The sequence below is a fragment of the Onychomys torridus genome, chromosome 3 (genome assembly GCF_903995425.1).
Source record: "Onychomys torridus chromosome 3, mOncTor1.1, whole genome shotgun sequence".
NCBI lineage: Eukaryota > Metazoa > Chordata > Mammalia > Rodentia > Cricetidae > Onychomys > Onychomys torridus.
In genome coordinates, this window is record NC_050445.1 from 145,447,973 (window position 1) to 145,465,660 (window position 17,688).

Sequence of the window (17,688 nt, forward strand, 5' to 3'; positions counted from 1 at the left end):
GGTCTTATTAGTTAAAAAAAAAAAAAAATCAAAACCAAAACAGAGCCAGAAATTGGGATAAATTCTGAAAGTTCAGAGAAGCAGAACAAGCCACAGATAACCTCACCTCGCCAACTTCTCAGCCGATCTTGTTTCCTCAAACTGGAAGCCTCTGAGTCCTCATGTGAATGGATCTCAGCTGAACTGCTGCTCAAGCCTAAAAGCTTAAAAACCCTAGTTCCTGGCTCTCATATCTTATATATTTTTCTGCTTCCTGCCATCACTTCCTGGGATTAAAGGCATGAGTCACTATGCTTGGCTGTTTCCAGTGTGGCCTTGAACTCACAGAGATCCGGATGGATCTCTGCCTTCCAAGTGATAGGATTAAAGGCATTTGTGACACCATTTTCTGGCCTCTATGTCTATCTAGTGACTGTTCTGTTCTCTGACCCCAGATAAGTTTATTAGGGTGCATAATATATTGGGGGGACATAATATCACCACAGTGAGCCTGGAAAAAGCTTGCAGGGGGGGGTGCTGGAGAGATGGCTCAGTGGTTAAGAGCACTAGTTGCTCTTCCAGAGGACCCAGGTTCAATTCCCAGCACCCACATGGCAGCTCACAACTGCCTGTAACTCCAATTCCAGGGGATCTGACACCTTCACACCAATGCACATAAAATAAATTTAAATAAATTATTTTTAAAAAGCTTGCAAGGGGGAACCCCAGATTCCAGACCCTCCCTGGATAGCAAAATTCTTTGGACAAAAAGCAAAATGTATCCAACATCCCTGCTACCACCTCCGTGTCTCCTGCCGCCATTCTCCACCATGGCTTCTGACTCATACACCAGCGTGCTGGATTTCACACTCAGAGCAAAGATGAAATAGGAGGAAAGAACATCTGAAAACAAAACAAAACAATACATAAAACAAGGAGGATTACACACACACACACACACACACACACACACAAAAACAAAAACAAAAAAACAATCTGGGGTAGTAGTGTGGACCGGCTAGTCTCTATGCCACTCAGAATGACTCAACCCCTAATCAGGGGGTGAGAAGATGTAGCTCAGGACCAAGAGCTACAATGTCAACAATGTAATCCTTAACTTGGGGAGCTCAAATGATGCTGGCAGCCATGTATAATCAGATGGAAAAAGCTACATTTGTCTTACATATGAAAATAAGTGGCAGTTGGCACCCAAGGATGGGAAGTCATGTTGGTTAATCAAAGCCTTTACTTCCCAGGTTATTAACATGACATCTATTAGTTTTCTCATACCCGCCCGCATGGCCAGGAACCCCATCCTAGACATCAAGGACCCCCAAAGTTCTGCTTAGCAGGTTTAGTCCAGTGTATTTGTGCTCAGTAATGCTGCATAATAAAACCACCTGAAGACTTAGTGCCTTACTTAGTATTTGAAAAATGCTCAGGAAAATTCAAATGAAAGCTGAACTGAAATTCCATCCCACGCCAGTCAGAAAGGCTGTTGTCAAGACAACAAATAACAACAAACTCTGGTGAGGATATGGGAGAGGCAGATCCTCATGCACTGTTGGTGAGAGTGTAAGTGGGTAAAGCCACTATGGAAATCAATCTGGTGGTTTCCCCCCAAAACCGAAAAATAGATTCACCATAAATCCAGCTATGCCATGCCCATGTGTCTACCCAAGGCTTTCTAAACCGACAAATCACAGAGATACCTCCACATCCATGTTTATTGCCAAGATACGAAGCTGCAGAACCAACCTGGAAGTCCACCAATAGATAGATGGATAAAAGAAAATGTGGTGTACGTACACAATAGAGTTTTATTTGGCTATAAAGAATAAAATTATATCACTTGCAGGAAAAACAGATGGAACTGGAGGGTATAATATTAAGCAAAATGAGCCAGAATCAGAAAGACAAACAGTAAAGGGGGAAACAGGGGACAGGAATGGGGGGAAAGACAAAACATGTGGAATGCAAATGTGTGTGTGTGTGTGTGTGTGTGTGTGTGTGTGTGTGTGTGTGTGTGTGTGATGAAAGCAGGAGGGGACTGCATGGGGTGAGGAAGAAAGGAACCAGAGAAAGCAGAGAAGAAGGGATGGGAGAGGGCAGTGGAGGGGCAGCTAGGAACAGAGGACAATGACAAATGTATATGGAAATGTCATAATGGCATCCATTATTACATATGACTAAGAGTATTAATAAGAAAAAGGAAATAGTAAGCTTGAGGAGATAAACGGCTTTAACTTCACAGGGTACTCCATTAATATGTATAACTTTAAAGCTCATATGTATCAGTTAAAATTAATTTGAAAGCTTCGTGTGGGGGTAGGAACTAGGTAACTGGAAATAAGGACTTCTTCCACCTGGCTGATGGCTGCTGATCCCAGCCATGTCTCGGCTCTGCTAGGTGCCAGCTTCTGCTCAGCTCCAGCCTGCAGCTGAGCTACGGGCTTGCATGTTCATTCTGGGCCATGGCTGCATGGATGACAGACATCTGGAAGACATGCTCATGATATGTGACTGAGATATAAAAAAGTTGGACTGCACAGGTGTAACTGGAAGTTTTCCTGTGTCCCGCTCAGCCCTGAGGTCCCACAGCCACTTATAAAATAATCGCTCAGAGGCTTTTATTAATTATCAACTGTATGGCCTATCACAGACTTCTTACTAGCTAGCTCTTTCATCTTAAATTACTAATAATCTATATATCGCCACATGTTCTGTGGCTTTACCTACATCCCATTGTATGTTGCTCCTTGGACGGCGGTTTGGCGTCTTCCCTTATTCTCCTTTGTCCTTTCTCTATCTCCCTTGGATTTTCCCACCCAGCTCCATCCTGCCCTGCCATAGGCCAATGCAGCTTTATTTATCAGCCAATCAGAGCAACATGTATTCACAGCCTGCGGAAAAGAGCCATAGCGCACAGGCTCTTTTCAAGTCTTTGTCATGCCACACACACTGATAGTCTCTTGACCAAACCCTAAGTGGCAGGGAGGAGACTCTGTCTGCCATAAGGACACAGCATGCACACAGGTTGAGTCACTCAGAACTCTGGGAAGAATTGGGGCACAGCATTGATTCCATCTCCACACAGAGGCTGGTCTTCCTCCACTGCCTCTCTTCTCTGGCTTCCGCAGTGATGCTCACAGAGCTCACCTGTGGGTCAAGACTGTTATCCACTGAACAAAAAAAGGAACAACATTCCTTTCAGAAGGTGCTGGCCAAACTGACGTGTGCCAGGATTTCTCCATTATTCTAGGAGGCCACAATTAGATGACGTGGGTGGAAAGGTAAAGGGTGTGGTCCAGGGATGGAGTGCTTCACAAGCACAGTGAGACCCTGGGTTTGAGCCCCAGCACAATGACTATGAAGACAACCAAAAGGAAACTGAAGTGCAAAGAACGGAGAGCAGAACAGGAGTCGAGGGAGCAATGTGCTCGGCAATCTGATCTGGGAATGAAGTTCGAATAATTGAGACCAGAGCACCCCAAGCAAAGGATGCCCTAAGTCCGTTCACTTTTCCTATTTTATTATCACAGAGGTCTAACATAGGAAAAAAAGCAGTCATATGAGCAGAAAACTCGTCTGTCTGTCATAATTTTACTCGAATCTCAGCTACTGTTCAGACATTTTCTTTTGTTTATTTGCCTTTTATGCACATGGTCTCACTATGTAATCCAGGCCGGCTTCAAACTCAGTCCTCCTGCTTCAACCTTGCAGTGTATTGGATTACAGACTTAGGCCACCAGGCATTGCTCACAACCTGGTTTGTTTGTTGTATGTGTTTGTTTATTTGCTTTGCAATATAGGGACAGAACTCAGTCTCATAGGTGCTAGGCAGGCACTCTACCACTGAGCCGTATCCCAGTCCCTATTTTTTTTGTTTACAGTATCTAATAAGCTGTAAACACTATGAAAATAGTGTTAAGGAAATAATGGCAAGAAAAGTGTCAGTGCATGCTCAATTCACTTCAGCCCCTCCTCCTCACTGCACCTGCCCTTCATTAGCTCATGTGTTCTGGTGGCCTTCCTGATGTCCTAAAGTCAATTCTTCCATCTCGTGGTCCTCTTTATAGTTTCCTTCCTATACACACATACACACACACACACACACACACACACACACACACACACTCACACACTTTCTTCCACCTAAATACACAGTTAACACTTAGAGACTTGGGTCTGCATATGAGGGAGAGTAGGCAGTGTTTGTCCCTCTGAGTCTTAATTATCTTAATATAATATGTTCCAATTTTGTCCATTTTCATGCAACTTTCAAAATTTCATTTTTCTTTAGGGCCAAATAAAATTCCATTGTGTGTATGTACCACACTTTCATTGTCTACTCATCTGTTGATGGACACCTGGGCTGGATGCATGTCCCTGCTTTATGGAAGCATCACCAATAAATGCAGATGGCCAGGTGTCTCTGTAGCAGGATGTCGCATCACACCCAGAAGTGGTACAGCTGGGTAATACAGTGGTTCTGTTTTTAGTTTCCTGAAAAGCCTCCACACTGATTTCCAAAGTGGCCACACCAGTTTGTATGCCTACCAAAAATGAACAAGGGTTTCTTTCCCCACAGCATCACCAGCACTTAGTATTTGTTTCCTTATATATAGTATTCCATATATATAAAACCAGTCTAGCTGGGGTAAAATAGACCCCAAAGCAGTCTTTCTGTGTCTCTGGTGGCTAAGGTAATTATTGGTTGCTTGTATTTCTTCTTTTGAGAGCTCAGTACATTGGCTAATTTACTGATTGGCAATTTGGGGTTAGTGTTTAACTTTTGCAGTTCTTTGTATATTCTAGATATTAACCCCTTAGCTGAAGTACAGCTAGCAAAGATATTATTTCCCTTTCTATGGTCCATCTGTTTGCTCTGCTGATGGTTCCTTTTGCTCTGCAGAAATTTCTAAAATGTCATGTGATCTCATTTGTCAATTCCTGTGCTGCTGGATTCTATTCAGAAATATCTTGGCTATACCAATTTACTAAAGTGTTTCCCACTATGTTTTTCTTTAGCAATTACAGGTTTATGATTCAGTTTAAGTTGATTGTTATATAGGGTAGGAGATACAGATCTAATTTCCTTCTGGAGATCAAGTTTTTCCAACACCATTTATTAAACAGGATTTCCCCCAGTAGATCCCCATCTTTGTCCCAGATTTGAGTGTCCTATAAGACCTAGAGGATCCAAGCAGGAACTGACCTAAAAGCCTGAGGACTTCTTTCTACCAAAGGCAGGTGCTATACAGGCTTCCAAGGGAGGGAAGCAAACACTAGCCCTATCCAGCTGTGATGTCCATGAACCACAACAATAACCAGTATGGGACACAGTAACACCAAGGTTACAGTGGTGTCACTTGTATCTTTATGGTAACCAACAGCTCTTAAAACAAACAGTTGGATTTAAGGTCCTTCCAAGAGGAAGAAAATTATGCCTGGTCCTGGAAACCGACTGCCTGAGGTGAGTGAGGTCATGGGTCTTAGAGGAGAAGTTGCTGATGCTACTTTACGAAGCTAGCATCATCCCTAACTGCACTCTAAATATTGATCTTTACATCCACAGGTAATTGTAGCTCTCACCCCTCATCAAAGAAACTTCTCTTTGCATCAAACAGAGACAATTACAGAGAGCCACAACTGGTCAAAACAGAGAGAAAACGTGATCCAGGGGAGCCCAGTCCCAGCTGATACATCTGCACCCCAACTTCTGTACCTAAGGCTCAGGGAACAGCAGAAGAGGGACCAGAAAGGTTCTAAGAACTGGAGGTCCTGGGACTCTACTGTGAAATTGTCTCCTAGAAATGTCAGGGAAGCTTCACCAATGATATCCCAACAAAATGGCTGCCTAACAAGACCTGAACAAACAAAACACCAATAGACCTGCGAACAGGGGCAGGGAGAATCTCAAGGGCCCCACCTCTCGACAAAGAATTACAGGTGCATGCCTTTAATCCCAGCATTCAGAAGGTAGAGGCAGGCAGATCTCTGTGAGTTCGAGGCCAACCTGGTCTCCAGAACAAGATCCAGGACAGGCACCAAAGCTACAAAGAGAAACCCTGTCTAGGAAGAAAAAAAAAAGAATTACAGGCAACTAAGGAATGCTGAAAACAGAAGATATACTCTTTCGCAGGGATGAGCCTCTAATTGGCTACCCGATATCAAGTGGCCATCCAGAAGATTATATATATCACTAAATGGATTCAGTGGGTTATATTTATATATTTAGGCAAGTGTGTGTGTGTGTGTGTGTGTGTGTAACAATAACGAACAGGTCATGAATTTAAGAGGAAGTGCAGAAGTATAGAAGAGGTTGGAGGAGGAAAGGGAAGAAGGGGGACAATTATGTAAATATATTTTAATCTTAATAAAATAAATAAATTAGGTTTCTGTAGCTGTGTGAATTTATCTCTGGGTCTTCTATCATGTCCTGTTGGTCTACATGTCTGTTTTTTGTACCAGTCTTATTCAGTCTTATTTTTCTTGTGCAATTACAGAGCATTGAAAATTAAAAGTGACGTTATCCAAACAAACGTGAGCATTGAGGCTCTGGGTCAGACAGCTTAAACATCAGTGATCCTCATCCTCATCACTCAACTACAAATGCTTAGTGAGTTCTCTCCTACAGACTTTGTTTTGTTGTTGTTTTGAGAATGTTTGTAGCACACACACACACACACACACACACACACACACTTATTTGTGTAAGTTTAGGACCACTGATTACACACCACTCTTGAAAGTCCAGTGATTCTTCTTCTCAGCTAAGACACAACTACGTCATTTTAAATAATGCCTCCTATTTCATTTATGAATTACCATAAATGCTTAAACCAATGCCCGCAGATGGAAGTTTAGGTTATTTCCAAATTTTCAGAATTACTTTCTCTGTGCACAATAACTCACGTCACATCATATACAAACTAAGGCATTCTTTTTACATGTAAGAAATCTGAGCAGTGCCCTGTTGACAATAAATAGAACCACTCTTCTGGTGATAGAATGCGGGTAGCAAGGAAGGAAATCTTGTGGTTGGGAAGAGATTAGTCATTTTCTCAAGAGAGCGTATGTTGACTGCAATCTACTCTCATTTTATAGATTCAGGGTGGTTTCAGTACCAAGCTTAAGTTTTGAATCAGCATTAGCACTCCTAAACTCAGACGTTTATCTCAGCCTCTTTGGTCTGCCAACTGGGCTAAAGATAAAACTAGGCCAGACACCCTGGTGGCCCCTTGGCAATCCTGCCCTTGGAGTCACTTCTGGAAGGCAAAGGAACCCTGTGGGCTCTTGTGCCACTGGGACAGAAATGCCACCCAGCTCCTCAGCCCATCTCAATCACCACAGCAGGGAATGGTGGCCCAGGCATTGTTACACTGGTCAGGCACAGCTCAAAGCCAGTATCCAGCCGGGTGATTACAGACTAAGCCAGCATTCGAAGGAAGGTTTGGAAGGAAATAAGCCAACCCAAATGCACCAGAAACCAAGGAAACATTCGTTCTCCAATTCTCCTCCACATCAGACAGCAAGGTGACACAGCCTAAGGCAGGGGTTGGGATTACCACTGCTTTGCAACAGTCATTTTGGCACTGAAAGAACCTATGATTCTCTTTCAAGTCTTCCTGCAGGAAACCAGAATTGCCCAACCAAGTATGTTTATCCCAAAGACTTCAGCCACATCCAGAAATGAAAAGGCTGAACTCTCCCATCGAGGCCTTCTTAAAACGTAAGGTTAACATAGTAGATTTCTAGAATGATAATGTCTCTGAGGAACATGGAGATTTTATTCAATGTCCATGATCTTCACCAGCAATGGGAGGCTCAAAGACGGTGACAACCCTTCTCATTGCAGCCTGGAGTTGGTGGCAGAGCCTAAGACTCCAAGCCTCTAATGACTCTGTCCAGACTCCAAGCTGGTCCCCTTGCCACTGGTTTTTATCCTGAGTGCTCTTGGGTTGTCACAATGACAAATTACTTTCTACCTGTGGTCCTTCAACAGCCTTGCTGCAGGCCCATGCACTTGGCAGACCCTATCAAAACCAAAGCCATGGAAAGATGAAGCAGGCCATCTTGAGGTGGTACCCAGGGTCAACCCGTACTGACCATTTAAGCTAAAAGAACAGATTACTTCATAACTCTAAACTTTGTAGGAATGGAACACACATTGTGAGGCGGCAAGAACAAAGGAACAGATTAGATACGTATATTCTTCAGAAATTTTAGGCTATGCAAGAACAAAATAAATTTTTCTTCAAAAAAGCTCAGGGGCAAGGGATTGAAATACATGCAAACTTATTTTTAGTGCCCTTTATAGATATAAAGTCATGCTGTTAGTTTAGGAACAAAAAATACATTATGTATATCTTGTTTCACTCATAAAATTACCATGTTTTGTATATTGATATATTTAGACATTGGGAGATCTGAAAAAAGAGTTTTTCTGATTTCTTTCCTGGTTATTTTCTTGGGCAAAAGAGAGTTTTCTTTTTAAAAAGTCTTCACTGGGCAAACTTTTCAGAATTTTTTCAGAAAATTAGCAAATTAGAGAGACTTTACTTCCAAACCGATGTCAAGCCTTCAGGTCTTGAGGGGTTGAGCATGTGTGTGCTCAGTCAATGTCCCCTAACTAGAACAGATTGGTTAGCACAGCCAGGGTTAGTCATGGCAACTCACTGTAGAATGTGTAAAGGTCCACTTTAGAAATCCCACAAGCTGAAACACAGCCTTCCCTCACAAGTGGGTCGCTTCTGTTCTCCCCCATTGCCTTGTTACAAAAAACCCCATCTTCAGTCAGAAACCAGAAGGGATCAAAAGTCATCTCTTTGGCCGCACATGACCATTAAGCCTCTCTGGGTGAGATCTGTGAATGCTTGTCTGTCCCTGGCTTCCCTCACATCCAGTATTCTAAGGCATGGTGGTTATGCTTCAAAATATGCATTTACTTAGGTGTGATTATCTCATTCATATTAGTTTTCCTCACTGGATCATCAACCTTCTCTGCTGACTGCCCTGACTCTGGCAGAAATGCACGCTCAGCCATTTCTAAGGCAACTCTTACCAGTAGCATTGCCCTCTGTATGTTCAACATAGGTTACTCTCCCCCAAAATTCCACCCACTGGTCAGATTATCCCTCTGGTCTATCTAGATCCTTCACAAGATAAACTATCAGATCTATGAAAACTGGGTCATCATCACTTCTTTCTTCCAGACTAACTGTTCTCAATTTGTATCCACTGTTCCTTAATGATAGTGTGTGTGTGTGTGTGTGTGTGTGTGTGTGTGTGTGTGTGTGTGTGTGTGTGTTATGAGTACACGTTTGTGTCTGTGTGCATATGCACATGCAGGTTCATGTGTACTAGTACACATGTAGAGGCCAGAAATCAACTTAGAATGTCTTCTTGGTCACTCACTACCTTAACTTTTAAAAGCAGAGTCTCTCACTGAACCTAGAACTTACCAATTAGTGAGACTGGCTGGCCAGCAAGGGTTTGGGATCTGTCAGTCTCTGATCCTCAGTGTTAGGATTATAGGAGTGCCCTTGTGCCTGTTTTCACATAGGTGCTGAGTATCTAAACTTAGGTCCCCTGCCAGTACAGCAAACATTTAAGCAACTGGGCCATCTCTCCAGCCCCAGGGATGGTTTTCAGTTCCTTCTTTATCTGACCACGTCACCGCCCTGGTTCTACAGACCCATCTGGCTAATGAGAAAAGGGAGCAGTATTTCGAATGAAAGATTAAAGACACATTAAGTTTTCTCCCCTCCATAATGGTTCCAAAGGTCAGAGACTAAACTGAAAATCTTTAATGTTTATCACCAAAAAGCCAACTAATGAGCAAGAACTCAAACTGCCTTCAAAATATATTATCACTTTCTTCTATGGCAATAGAATCCTCAACTTTTGGCTGGACTTGTAGCTGCCTACCTACGGGGATGACTCTGCTCCCAGCCTCTTTTGTAGCTAAGTGTAGCCATATGGAGAAATTATTGTGGGTGGAGTACAGGTGTATGAGCAAACTTCTAGAATCTTCCTTAAGAGATAGTGGGCACACCCACCCTCACCCTTTCCCAGCTGCTCTACAATTCTTTTATTCTCTTCCATGGAATGTGAATTCCCTACATTGGAGCACAATCCCAAGGTCACACATGGTTGAGCAACAAGGTGGACAGATTCAAGGTCACTGCCATCAAGGACTATCCTTAACTAAGAATTTTTTTGTCTAAATAAAATAGAAATTGAATTGCTTCTTGTTTGTTTTTGTCTTGCTTTATAGCCTTGGTTGGTTTGGAACTTGCTAGGAAGACCAGGCTGCTGCGAATTCATAGAGATCCACCTGCCTCTGCCTCCTGAGTGCTGGAATTAAAGACATGGGCCACCACAGCCAGACTGGTAAATAAATTGCTTTTGTGTTTAAACTATTGCTAAGCCTGGGGTATGGCACAAAGAGTAGTTTCACTGGAAAGAACTTCTGAGAGCTGACTTTCTATTCAGTAAAGTATCTAAGAACAGAAAATAATATGCCAACAAAAAAGAGGAAAACACAGGTCATATTTTATAAAAGGAGACACACAATCTCCTCCCTTCATTAAAGTGTTGAGATAGAATGGTTCATTTCAAAATCACTTAATGACTCAAAACACAGCCTCAGAGAGAGTAGGCTAACCCATGGATTCTAGAACATATATTCATGTCGTGGCCACTGGGAAGAGTAGTAGAAATACCACATTATTGCATATTACCTGGAAGAGTCTTGCTGAGGGGGAGGTACAACAGGATGTGGATCTCTCTTCAATCTCCCATTTGGCCTCCACATTTCCCTGACCAGCCTCATGCCTCAGTGAAAGCCTAAGGGAGTCTTGCTTAGATGCCCACTGGCTCTGTGGTTAAGCTCCTAGACATTATCATATGGAATGTTGGCTCCCACATGAATGAAAGTTTGTTAAAATTTTGACTACGTTTTCTTAGCTCAATAAATGGCAGATTCCTCCTTTCTTCTCTGCTGGCTTGGAACTCAGTATTTACCTGAGGCTGGACTTGAACTCATAGAGATCCATCTGCTTCTGCCTCCTGAGATCAAATAAAATCATCGCAATGCAGTCTTTTAGAAGACATTTCAAAGCACAGCTAAATATAATACTTATAACCGTGAGCATAGCCCAAGTGAAGTGTAGACATAGAAAAAAGTCTTGGCAGAAGTTCACTTAAGTGTGGACAACACAGAGCACAACCTGATTGCTATCTGACCAACAGTGTTTATGAGACACCATTACTTATAAGAAACTTCCTAAGGAATGTGGCTCAGCCATAGAGTGCTTGAGGCTCTGGGTTCAATCCAAAAGAGAGAGAGAGAGGGAGAGAGAGAGAGAGAGAGAGAGAGAGAGAGAGAGAGAGAGAGAGAGAGAGAGAGTTCCTCATTCCAGAAGTGAATATGAGGCAGGAACGGCCTTTTAGAATCATTACAATATGAACCATAAGCTCCCTCCCTGGCCAGTAACCATTACCTACAGCTCCTCCATCTGTTGTGCCTTTTGAAAAGTCTTATGACTCTATAAAGAGAATCCACCTTCAAGTTTCCCTTTATTTTCTCATCAGTATTTCAGAGTTCTGTCCTCCAGTGGGGATGTTTTAAAACAAGCAATGTGTAGAAGATAGATGGAGACCTCCAGTATGCAGTTACATATGGGCGTTTGTCTAGGAGTGGTGTCTTAGGGTTTCTGTTGTTGTGAAAAGACACCATGACCACAGCAACTCTTATAAAGGAAAACATTTAATTGGGCTGACTTACAGTTCAGAGGTTTAGTCTGTTATCATCATGGTGGGACATGGCAGCGTGCAGGCAGACATGGTGCTGGAGAGGTAGCTGAGAGTTCTACATCTTGCACAGGCAACAGAAAGTGGTCTGTCTCACTGGGCGTGGCATGAACGTATATGAGTCCTCAAAGCCTGCCTCCATAGAGACACATTTCCTTCAACAGGCCACTTACTCCAACAAGGCCACATCTCTTAATAGTGCCACTCCCTTTGGGGACCATTTTTTTCAAACCACCACAAGTGGTATAGCCATGAGTGTTTTTTATTTTCCTTTTTGGGTTTATTATATTTCACAATTTTCTGTTGGAAACAATATTACTTGAGTAATTTTGAAATGTTTAAAATATGTAACTCAATGCATAATTTTAAATATCTTTTTATCAGAGAGAATGATAAAGAAAAATGCAGATGATAGCTAGGACATACATCTATAATACATAATGACTAATAATCCCATGCAATATAACAGAAAAAGCAAACCACTGAAGAGAGATTCAAATGGCCTATAAGCATATGAAAAGATTCCCCCAGTATGAAGTTATATATGAGTTTTTGTCTAGAAGTGGTGTCTCAGTTAGGGTTTCTAATGCTGACAAAAGACCACGGCAATTCTTATAAAGAAAAACATTTAACTGGGTAGCTTACAGGCCAGAGGTTCAGTCCATTATCCTTATAAGATCTTTTTAAATTAAAAACATTTATTCCTTGTGTATTCTTTTCTCTCTAGATCAGCATACTCGAAATGTGGTCTTCTTCTGAGTGACAGGATGACTTCATCCTTTACTTGTATAATTTACGGCCAATAAATTACTTCAGATCATCTGAGCTTTTGATAAATGAATATTTTTACATTTTCATTTCTTTAAGACAACATGCTCATCTCCTCCTCAGTCTATCCAGACAGAGCATGTCTGTCTAAATCATGCCATGCTATGATTTTATTCAAAAAAATCTAAGAAGGATTTTTAATGTACAATATTTTATTTATCTTTAAATAATACGTATATTTTATTATTTATTTTTCATAAATTAGTACTACATTTACATCACTCCCCATGCCCAGTTGTCTCCCTCTAACTCTTTCCATCCCCTTCACTCCTTCTCAAATTCCTGACTCTTACTTTTTTATTATTACCGCTACATATATACATATCCATTATAAATACAACCATGTATGTGTGTTTAGAGATGACTGTTTGGAGCTAAATCACCTCTCGGGGGACTTATCCCTGAAGCAGACTAACTCCCTCTCAGTAGTCATTAATTGCCCAGGGCTCTTCATCTAGGAATCAGAAGGCCGCTTTGCAGCTCAGACTTGGCAAGAATAAGGGAATGTCCCCAAAACTGATGAAGGATGACGACTTGAGGTTCACTTACTTTGGCTTGATTGTTCGCTCCAAAATTCATGCTTGAAACTTTTTTTTCTGAGACAAGGTGTCTTAGTTAAGGTTTCTATTGCTGTGAAGAGACACCATGACCACAGAAACTGTTACAAAGGAAAACATTTAATTGGGACTGGCTTACAGTTTCAGAGGTTTAGTCCATTATTATTATCATGACAATAAGCATGACAGCATGCAGACAGATATGGTGAAGGAGAAGGAGCTGAGAGTTCTACGTCTTGATCCACAGGCAGCAAAAGGAGACTATATGCCACACCGGGTAAAGCTTAAGCATATGAGACCTCCAAGCCTGCCCACACAGTAACACACTTCCAACAAGGTCACACCTGCTCCAACAAGGCTATACCTCCTAATAATGCCACTCCCCATGGGCCAAGCACTCAAACATATGAGTCTATGGGTGCCATATCTATTTAAACCAACATACAAGGTCTCCCACACAGCCCAGGCTATCCTGAAACTTACTTTGTAATTCAGGATAACCTCAAATTCTCAATCCTCCTGTACCAGCCTCACATTTGTTTCATCATTACATTTGATTGTGTTTGAAACTTGATCCTGTGTACATGTATTGAGAGATGGGGCCTCTAAGAGGTCATGAAAATTCTACCCTTAAATTCTCAAATGAATTAAGGCTGCTATCAAGGCATTCTCTTGTTCTCTCTCTCTGTCTCTCTCTCTGTCTCTCTCTCCCCCCTCTCTCTGTCTCTCTGTCTCTGTCTCTCTCTCTCTCTCTCTGTCTCTCTCTCTGTCTCTCTCTCCCCCCCTCTCTCTGTCTCTCTGTCTCTCTGTCTCTCTGTCTCTCTCTCTCTCTCTGTCTCTCTCTCTCTCTGTCTCTCTGTCTCTCTCTCTTCCACTCCCTAAACAGAAGTCTATAATAGTATAATAGATGTGAAGGAGACAATGACAGCTGTATGTAAATTGTCCCTATAAGCCCAAAGGCCACAAGTTCTAGGCCCTTGTTCTCCAGGCCCACTTTCCTGTTGGGGATAAATTTAGAACACACCATAGGAAAGGATGTGCCTAGCATTTTCCCAAAGGTTGATTAAAAGCCAGGTAATTCCAACCTCCTGCTCCTCTCCTCCAGAGTGAGCTTTCTAGAGGCAGCTTTGTGTGTGCACGAGGAGGCACACGGGTTCAGGGGCGTCCTGAACTCTCAGGCACACAACAACAAGTAGCATCCAAAGGGTCCTTGCCTCCCAGTGGACACCTGACGGCTCATCAGATGTCCCACTTTTAACATGTGCCTGTCCCCAAACCAGCAGAGTTCTCAACCTTCTCTTTCTTCCCAGTCCTGATAAAGGCACAGGAGCCACAATATGTCTGATGATGACTTTATCAACCATGAGACTGGCGGTGTTCACGCTTTCTGTGGGATAATAAGAAAACTTTGGGCCATTTGATTTGGTAATTTCTAAAACTCAGAGAAAAGTGGTTTCTGCCCCCTGTTCCTGGGAAAAACATGAATAGAACGTCATTATTCATCTGCAGGGCATCAGAGTTTGGGAAGGTTTTTGACTACCATTGAAGACATAGTTTTCACATGAACACTGGGCAACCAGAGCTTCAACCAGAGCTCCTCTTGATTAATTATCTCTTAATTAGATTCTAATAGCCAAGTTTCCCCTTGCTGTGGCAGTGGTGAGGCCATTCTCACTAACAGGCTGCTATTCTGGCACAGGCATGTGGCAGCTGCCGGCATCTCGGGGAAAGCCAGGAGACTGTGCGGCTTTCCATTTCTATCATTTCTACAGTTGTTTGGTCCAACTGAGCTACAGTAGTCGCTTATGTAAACGAAGATAATGTAGTTAGAGTGAAAGGAACCAGGAAAGTCCTGCAGGAATGGTGTCTTAGTTTTCTGATTGTATAATAGAATAGCACACACTAGGCAAGTTATAAACAAAGAAGTTAAGTTGACTTGTGATTCTGGAAGCTGAGAGTCCCAGGTAGGGAGACCACATCTATGAGGGCTTTCTTGCTATATGATAATATAGTAGAATGCATCATCTAACAAGAGAGTGTGTGTGTGTGTGTGTGTGTGTGTGAGAGAGTGAGAGAGAGAGAGAGAGAGAGAGAGAGAGAGAGAGAGAGAGAGAGAGATTGATCATGGGCATTGGCGCATGCAATTACGAAGCTGACACATCCCACCATCTGCTATCTGAAAGCTGGAGAACCAGAAAAGCCAGTGGTGTGATTCAATCTGAGGCCTAAGAGTGGAGGCTGCTTATGTAAATTCTAGAGTCTGAAAGCTTAGGGACTAGGAACTCCAATCTCCAAAGGTAAGAGAAGAAGCATATTCCAGCCCAGGAACTCAGAGAATGCTCAGTTGGTAGAGTGTTTACCTATCATGCACAAAACCCCAAGTTCCACCCTCATTAGAGGTGTAGAGGGTATAAAGGTGCATGCATACCTGTGATCCTTGAGAAGTAGAGAAAAGAGATTAGAAATTCAAGTCATTTGAGGCTACATATGAGTTTGAAGTCAGTCTGAGATACCTAAGACCCTGTCTCAGATAAAAACAATGGCAAAATAAGAACACACCGGGTGTTCTAACTTGCTTTCTGTTACTGTAATAAACACCATGCCCAAAAGCAACTTGGGGAGGAAAGAGTTTATTTGGCTTACAGGCTACAGTCCATCATCAAGGACAGCCAAGGCACAAACCCAAGGCAAGAACCCAGAGGAAGGAACTGAAACAGACCACAGAGGAAAGCTGCTTACCAGCTTGCTTGCTGGCTCACATTCAGCTACCTTTCTTGTGCAGCCCAGGCCCATCCGCCCAGGGATAACACCTCCCACAGTGGGCTGGACCTTTCTACATCAATTAGCAATCAAGAAGATCTCTCCACAGACATGCTGCAGTTCTGATAAAGGCAATTCTCTAATTGAGGTTCCTTCTTCCCAGGTATGTCAGCACTGAATAACAGTAGGAATAGCCATCACAGGGGCCATGCTGTCCTCTGCCTTTGTTCCATGGATGCTCTCAGTGGATTAGAGGATGTTTGCCCACACTCCATGCTACTGAGAGTGGATCTTCTTTGCTCAAATGCGAATCTAGTCCAGAAATAAAGTTCTGTTGGTCTGGAGCTGTGCAGACATCATGACCCCACAGGGAGAGGCTCTGAGCATGGAGCCAGGATTAAGTCATCATAGGGCAAGTAGATAAAAAGGGGTCATTGGTGACAGCTTTGAGACAAGTGGCCCCTCCTGCCAGGATTATCTCATACATATTAAATTCCTTCTGCCCAAGCTATTTGGAGTAGGATTGTTTTTTTATCACATGCAATAGAGTATCCTGGCTAAGGGCTGAAATGACAAACACCACAGGTCGAAGAGGACCGTTCCATGCTCTTTTTCTCCGTTTTCAGCTCGTAGCACTGTGTTTACTGTGCTCCTGCCTGAGGATGGTATTACATCCTCACCTGGAGAGTGACTCCTGGCAGTCTCTTTAGGTCTTCTGTAGCAGACTTCTATCCTGGTGAGAAGTCAATGTGTTGCTGTCATTTTAATTGTATTCTAATTAATAGTAATCATTATGCACCTCTCCACACTTGGAGATCGAGCAAAGGCTTCTTCTTTCCAGTTGTGGAGAAACTCTCTTATGGACCCCATAATTACAATGGCATGCTATTGTTCAAGGGTTTATCCTCCTGAATCCTCCTGTATCTTTTAATTAATTTGGCCACTCCATGTGAGCCAATTAAAAATGATGGAATTATTGAAGGGTGCAAATAAAAGATAGAAAAGCTATCACTTCACATTCATGCCTGAGCAGGGTATTCTCCCAGGATGGTACAATGTGTGCCCCACTGCTACCCTGTGATCATGAGGGAGCACATCCAAAGAGGCCCAAAAATATGAGGAATACCAAATTTAAACATAAATTTGAAAACATTTTGCATCTTAAATACTTCCTGTAAACTGTGACCAGATCTTTTGCTATTTCAGGTACAACAGCAAAATCAGTAGCCTAATTAGCAGATAACAGTGACAACTGACAAATGAGACCTCAGGACACTTGAAAGCTTCCACAAAGCAAAGGAAACAATTAATGGAGTGAAGGGACAGTTTACAGAATGGGGTTAAAGTTTTTGCTAGCTAAATATCTGATAGAGGGTCAATATCTAGAATATACAAAGAATTTAGAAAACCAAAAAACAAGAAATCAAGCAACCCAATCAATAAATGGGCTAATGAAATGAACAGGAAGTTTCCAAAAGATGAAATGGCAAATGGACAATAAACAGCCATTGAGACCTAACCATGGGCAAATAAGAACCATGAATGGTCCCTTTTCTGGTTTCACAATCTACACACAACACCACACACACACACACACACACACACACACACACACACACACACACACAGGTAAGGTTTTCTGTCCTACCAGCTGGCTCCCAAATAACCACACAGAGACTTATTATTAATTATAAATGCTTGGGCGATAGCTTAGACTTTTTACTAACTAGCTCTTACAACTTAA